Raw genomic sequence first — 6,000 nt, 5'->3', positions numbered from 1 at the left:
TGTCAGTTTAGGTGGATGGCCATGTCTTGGTAGGTTTGCAGTTGTGCCGTACTCTTTCCATTTTTGGATGATGGATTGAACAGTGCTCTGTGAGATGGTCAAAGCTTGGGATATTTTTTTATAACCTAACCCTGCTTTAAACTTCTCCACAACTTTATTTCTGACTGGTCTGGTGTGTTCCTTGGCCTACATGATTCTGTTTGTTCACTAATGTTCTCTAATAAACCTCTGAGGGCTTCACAGAACATCTGTATTTATACTGAGATTAAACTACACACAGGTGGACTCTATTTACTAATTAGATGACTTCTGAAGGCAATTGGTTCCACTAGATTTTAATTAGGGGTATCAGAGTAAAGGGGGCTGAATATAAATGCACGCCATACTTTTCAGATATTTGTAAAAAAATTTGAAAACCATTTATCATTTTCCTTCCACTTCACAATTATGGGTCACTTTGTGTTGGTCTATCACATAAAATACCAATAAAATACATTTACGTTTTTGGTTGCTACATGACAAAATGTGGAGAATTTCATGGGGTATGAATACCTTTTCAAGGCACTGTAATTATACAGTATTTTAAAACTTTTCCAAATGGAAATATTGTATATGTGTACATTGTTTACCTGTAGAAGAAGAATTGCCCAAAATGAAGACTAATAGATTGTATGAGGTAGATCCAAGCTAGATAGGGAACATAGGTAGAGCATCCCCCAAATTTTGGGTCCGCTTGAAATATGACCAACAATGACCGCCAGAGAATGGCTCTCTCTAAAGATAAAAGAAAGGGGAGAATGTTGTTCTCACTACTAGTACCAAGGGTTGCCGTAGCAACCGAAACATTAATACATCTCAGATGGCTCCAGTTTACAAGATTGCTGTATACCTGAAAATATGTGATCCTCAATTATCCTGTGCTGCCTGGTGCCTGGAGTAAAATGTAATGGTGCCACTGACCAGCCAATCTTAAATAGCTGCGACGGTGAGCACACGTGTGATGAACATAATACACACGCGCAGAAGTGACGCATGTGCACTGGCTGGCGGCCCAAAGCAAGTAAGCCAGCAGAGCCGGAAGACAGCACAGCACATGTGCGGGGCAACCACAAGGAAGAGGGGCATCCCCGGACCACCCACAATAGCCTCCGTGTCAGCAAGCCAAGAACACAAGTGGGTGCCATGTCTACTGGCATCGCAAACCATGACAGCCATTTCTTGCCTCGTTGTACAGATGCACATATATGTAATATATATATATATATATATAGATATATATACACACATATACACACACACGTATACATCATACATATCTTTCATATCCTTGCAGGTTTGATTATTTTTTGCTCCTCATGCTACTTGCAGCCTCCAGATAGCTTCCGTATCCAGATATCTTGGCCTGGTAATCCCAATGTCTTCTGTCTGTTCTTACTTTTATTCGATTGTATTCGGTACTTATACAGTTGTATGTAATATCACTTTTTTAATATCCAGGTCACTACTGACTGATAGCTTCTATGTCCTAATGACCAAAGTTGTATGTTTGTTCGCTCTTTTACCAGATGCATTCAACTAGCTCCTGAGAAGCGACTTTTTGTCACGAAACATGTTGAGCAAATACTCTGGAATCAGGGTTATTCCCCAACTGGACTTATCATCCATTCTAAACTGGTAGCCCATGTGGCATATATAATCCAGTGTATTTTTTATATATGGAGGTAACCCTTTCCAATGCACTTTTCTGATTTCATCATGATCTAGTGTCACTGTGACTTGCAATGTTGAGCCATTTAATGTTATGCATAATCGTATATGTCTTTACCTTTTCTCACATAAGGCTATTAAAAAAATCTTCTCCAGCAGCAGTAAAAAGAAGCTGCAATACTCACCTTCAATCTGGAGCTCAACTTCAGACACAATAGTTTCTTTTCACCCAAAGATGTCTTCAGTCTTACACATTTAATGGAACCTAGCATCACTTGAACTGAAAAACTGAGGACATACTGTGACTGCAGGGCATCATGAACCTACTCCCAGTGGGGGTATCACCAAAGTATGATGATGGAGAGAGTGGCGCTGGTGTCACAGTGAGGCATCGCCAGTGCCAGAGAAGAGGCAAATAGGACCTTGTATGTCTCATGACTGTTTTTCCAGACATCTGATAAAAGTAAGCAAAAAAAACCCCCAAAAACATAAAAAGCATGGGGGGGGGGGAGAGGTTATTTAATTGTCTGCCTTGAGAATCATTTGAAAAAAATGAGAGCAGACATTCTGTGGGTGGAACCAACTATTTATGGTAGTATAACCAACCATAGATCTGGGCCAGGGGCAGACAACTCCCAAACATCTCTGTTTTCGTGACACAGCCCAGCTTTTCAATCTCAAACCTGAGTTTTGGGTGGGCTGACCCCTTTGATCTGCCCCATTGTCTGCTATGGAAGTACAGTATGCCTTTCCCAGCAAAATATATGTGATAGCATTCCATCAGAGGAGGGCAGCTACTTTCTCCTGGGTTTACATAATGTTTGTTGTTGTTTTGCCCCATGCACAATGGGCAACCTTTTAATAATAGCATTCCCAGTTGCTTAGCACCTAACCAGGCAATTGCCAACAATGTGACATGAGCTTTAAGATGCTTAATTTACTGCTTGGTCAAATTCTGCCCTTTGCTCACATAAAACAGGGTCCTTTAAGGACAAGACCTTGATTGGCGTTAACCCTTCACTTTTCACAAGTACCTTATCGGCACTGAGTTGCACATTATTAAAGCATTCTGAATGACTGGCACTTCAATTTTAATAGCTCCGTGTCAATTGTTTAATGTGTCCATACTCTACTTTTTATTTGATAGCAATCCTTTATCGCTGGCAAAGCTTCCAAGGATATTGTTTGCTGCTGTTAGGGCACTGACATCATGCAGCGTTTAACATTCTTACCCTTAAAAATAAGGGAAAGTAAAATACTTTCTTACACTGAGTCTGACCATTACAAATTGTTTATTTATTTCAGGTACTTATATAGTGCTGTCAATTTATGCAGTGCTTTTACATATATATTGTACATTCACATCAGTCCCTAACCCTCAAGGGGTGTACTAGCTAAGGTCCCTAACTCACATTCATACATACACATACTAGGGCCAATTTAGACAGGATCCAATTAACCTACCAGCATGTCTTTGGAGTGTGGGAGGAAACTGGAGGACCAGAAAGAAACCCACGCAGGGACAGGGAGAATATGCAAACTCCAGGCAGGTGGTGGTGTGGCTGGGATTTGAACCAACAACCCGAGTACTGCCAGGTGAAAGTGCTAACTATTTAGCCACTGTGCTGTTTATTGCAGGCTCTTTGCAAACACTCAGGCTGAGTGCACACTGATGCGGTGTGGAATTTGCAGCTTTTTCTGTGTGAATTCCGCACCGCATCACAATCGCACCCTGTTCATGAGAACCGCTGCAGGTGTGTATGTTAAGTTAAGAACACCCCGAAATCAGTCCGCAAAACGTGGTGTGATGTGTAGATTCGGATTGCATAGGTGTGAATACCCATGCGATCCGATTCTAGTGCGGACCAAAAAAGGGTCCTGCACCTTTTTGGTGTGGGTTCAGTCCGATTGGAGCCATGCAAAATGTATGGCTCCAATCGCACAGCACACAAAACGCATGTGATTTGCACAAGAATGCGGTGTGGGTCCTGTGCGAATCACATGTGATATACTGCACCGCATAAGTGGGAACTCAGCCTTAAACACATCTAAAACCAAAAGTAAAATACACTGCAGCTTACCAGTCCTTAGATGTGGTGGCTACATTAGTTTTCTTTTTTTCTGGATTTTTTACCTGGTAATGTTGCCAAATGAGACACTTTATGTTCCTTCATGTCTATGCTTTTTTTCTCCACTGTATCTACAGGGGCAGCCATGGTAGCACACAAGTAGGACTTCAAACATGTCTGCTTATGTTCATCTCCATTACATGTGGATTAATGGAACTAGTAGTTTACACATAAAGATAAGGTTCTTTGTGTTGCCTTTTGGGCCCTGTAAGGGGAACAGGCTCAGCTGGTATTGGCAGTGGCAAACAATGCATAGGATAGGGCCACCCAGAACCATCCCAAGCAGGTTTGTCCTGTGCTTTTAAAGTGATTGTAAAGTATCAAATATAAAAAGAAATAATATACATGTCATACTCACCTGGTTTTGCACAAAGAAGCCAATGGTTCCTGCTGCTGTCTCTTAGCCAATAAGGAGGAAGAGAGCAGGAAGAACTTCTGTTCATGTGCACTTTGCTTGATCGAGATCGGGCTCAGGTGACTATAAGGGGAGGGAGGAGCTGCATGCAGAAGGTTTCTGCCTTTAGAACCACTTTAAGCTAATGTCAGACAGACAATACTGCCATTGGTGATCTTGCCAGGTGTTTTCTGTACTTGCTGATAATGTTCTTAGCCTAAATAGTAAACACTAATGCATCCACCACCTCTAAAGGACTGGTAGGCTGCAATATATGACATTTTTGATTTTGGAAACAGATTTGCTTTCACCCCTTCCTGTCTAGTGCTGGCATCCCTTTATGTGATCTTCGCAGTGCTCACATAATTGGGAGCCTGTCTCACCAGCTCCTGATCATGACTAGGAATCGAGAGCTGTCTAGGACAGCTCAGTCACTGTACTGGGAGCTCATATTGTGTGTGCATTAATGTCCACTCTCTTTGCCACCACACTTATGCGTTATATGGGCAGCAAGAGGTTTACGTCCAATTTCAGGCAACTGAAACACTAACCTTGCAGTGGTCCATCTCCCCCACTTTAAGGGTTAAATGATCATGTTATATAGGGGGATATTTACCTTATCCTTTGATCCCACAGGCTTTCTCCTCTCTGTACAACCAAATCCCCAAAGTCGTTTCTCTTCACCGTTTGACCAATCACAGCTCTTTAACACTATCACATAGAATGCATTGTAAGTGAGGAGGCTGAGGGCACGGCCACATCCATGAAGAGTCGGAGAGCGGAGAAGAGTGTCGGCTAATAAGGCGGCAAGGAATAAGGTAAGCATTATTGTCTATTCCTAATACTCTAGACAAAACAAACATTTAACCCTTGCTGTGTGGTGGAAGGCGAGGCACTGCAAGGGTATATTTTAGATTCACCTGGAGTTGTGGTTTAAAGTCTAAACGCAATCGCTAAAGTCTCATATCTTTTTAACTCTGCATCTGGCATTAAGATAATACCTAATGATCCTCTCAGGAAGGTCTTTACTGTTATGGGGTGACAACTGTCCCCCAATTGTCCTCCTTCTCCTGCATTGTCACCCTGTCACATGTGCCTATTGGGCAAACTACAAGCAGTCACACTGACAGGCACTGTTCAGATCTCATCAACCAACATCCCGATCATAAAGCCTATATATAGTTATGAACAGCAGCGGACAGTGCAGTGAGTGCATATAGACAGGAGATGGCTAAATGAGGCTGGAAGAGGTCAGCAGCATTGAGATGCAAAACAAGATGTAACAATGGTGAAAATAGTAATATATAAAAACAAAACAAAAAAAGCATGGCAATTATTTATGATACACTATGGGGTTGATTTACTAAAACTGGAGAGTGCAAAATCTGGTGCAGGTCTGCATAGAAACCAATCAGCTTCCAGGTTTTATTGTGTTTTGCTGTATCTTATCTCTAGCCTCTCTTTTTTTTTATTTTCTTCATCTCTTCTAAGATTCTGCTGAAACTTTGTGATTTGTATAGTACTGCTTGGACTTTGAAGAAAGGGACATACCCCGAAAGCTTGTCCTCAAAATTGTATGTTAGTGCAAATAAAAAAAGTATCACGTCAGTACTCAATTGTTTCTGAGGTTTTATTGTCAAACTCTAATTTAACAAGCTGAAGTTAGAAGCTGATTGGCTACCAGATTTTGCACTCTCCAGTTTTATTAAATCAACCCCTTAGATTTTTTAAAGCTAAATGTCATTAAGCTAGAGTTCAGATTAACTTTAA

The 6,000-nt window shown here is 41.4% G+C and overlaps 1 long non-coding RNA gene across 1 annotated transcript in view; it reads right to left on the bottom strand.

The window, feature by feature from the left end:
• Positions 1–637: 637 nt before the first annotated feature.
• LOC149460574 (uncharacterized) overlaps positions 638–6,000 on the bottom strand; it is a 36,616-nt gene continuing 31,253 nt past the window's right edge. Inside the window, exon 4 of the long non-coding RNA XR_016313044.1 lies at positions 638–774. This is a non-coding gene — a long non-coding RNA (uncharacterized LOC149460574). The remainder of the gene's footprint in view (positions 775–6,000) is intronic.

This window comes from Staurois parvus, unplaced genomic scaffold (assembly GCF_062004578.1).
Source record: "Staurois parvus isolate SC_StPar_1 unplaced genomic scaffold, SC_StPar_1.0 ptg000225l, whole genome shotgun sequence".
Taxonomy (NCBI): domain Eukaryota; kingdom Metazoa; phylum Chordata; class Amphibia; order Anura; family Ranidae; genus Staurois; species Staurois parvus.
Note: the sequence above shows the minus strand (reverse complement) of the source record. Positions and strands in the feature narration are given on the sequence as shown.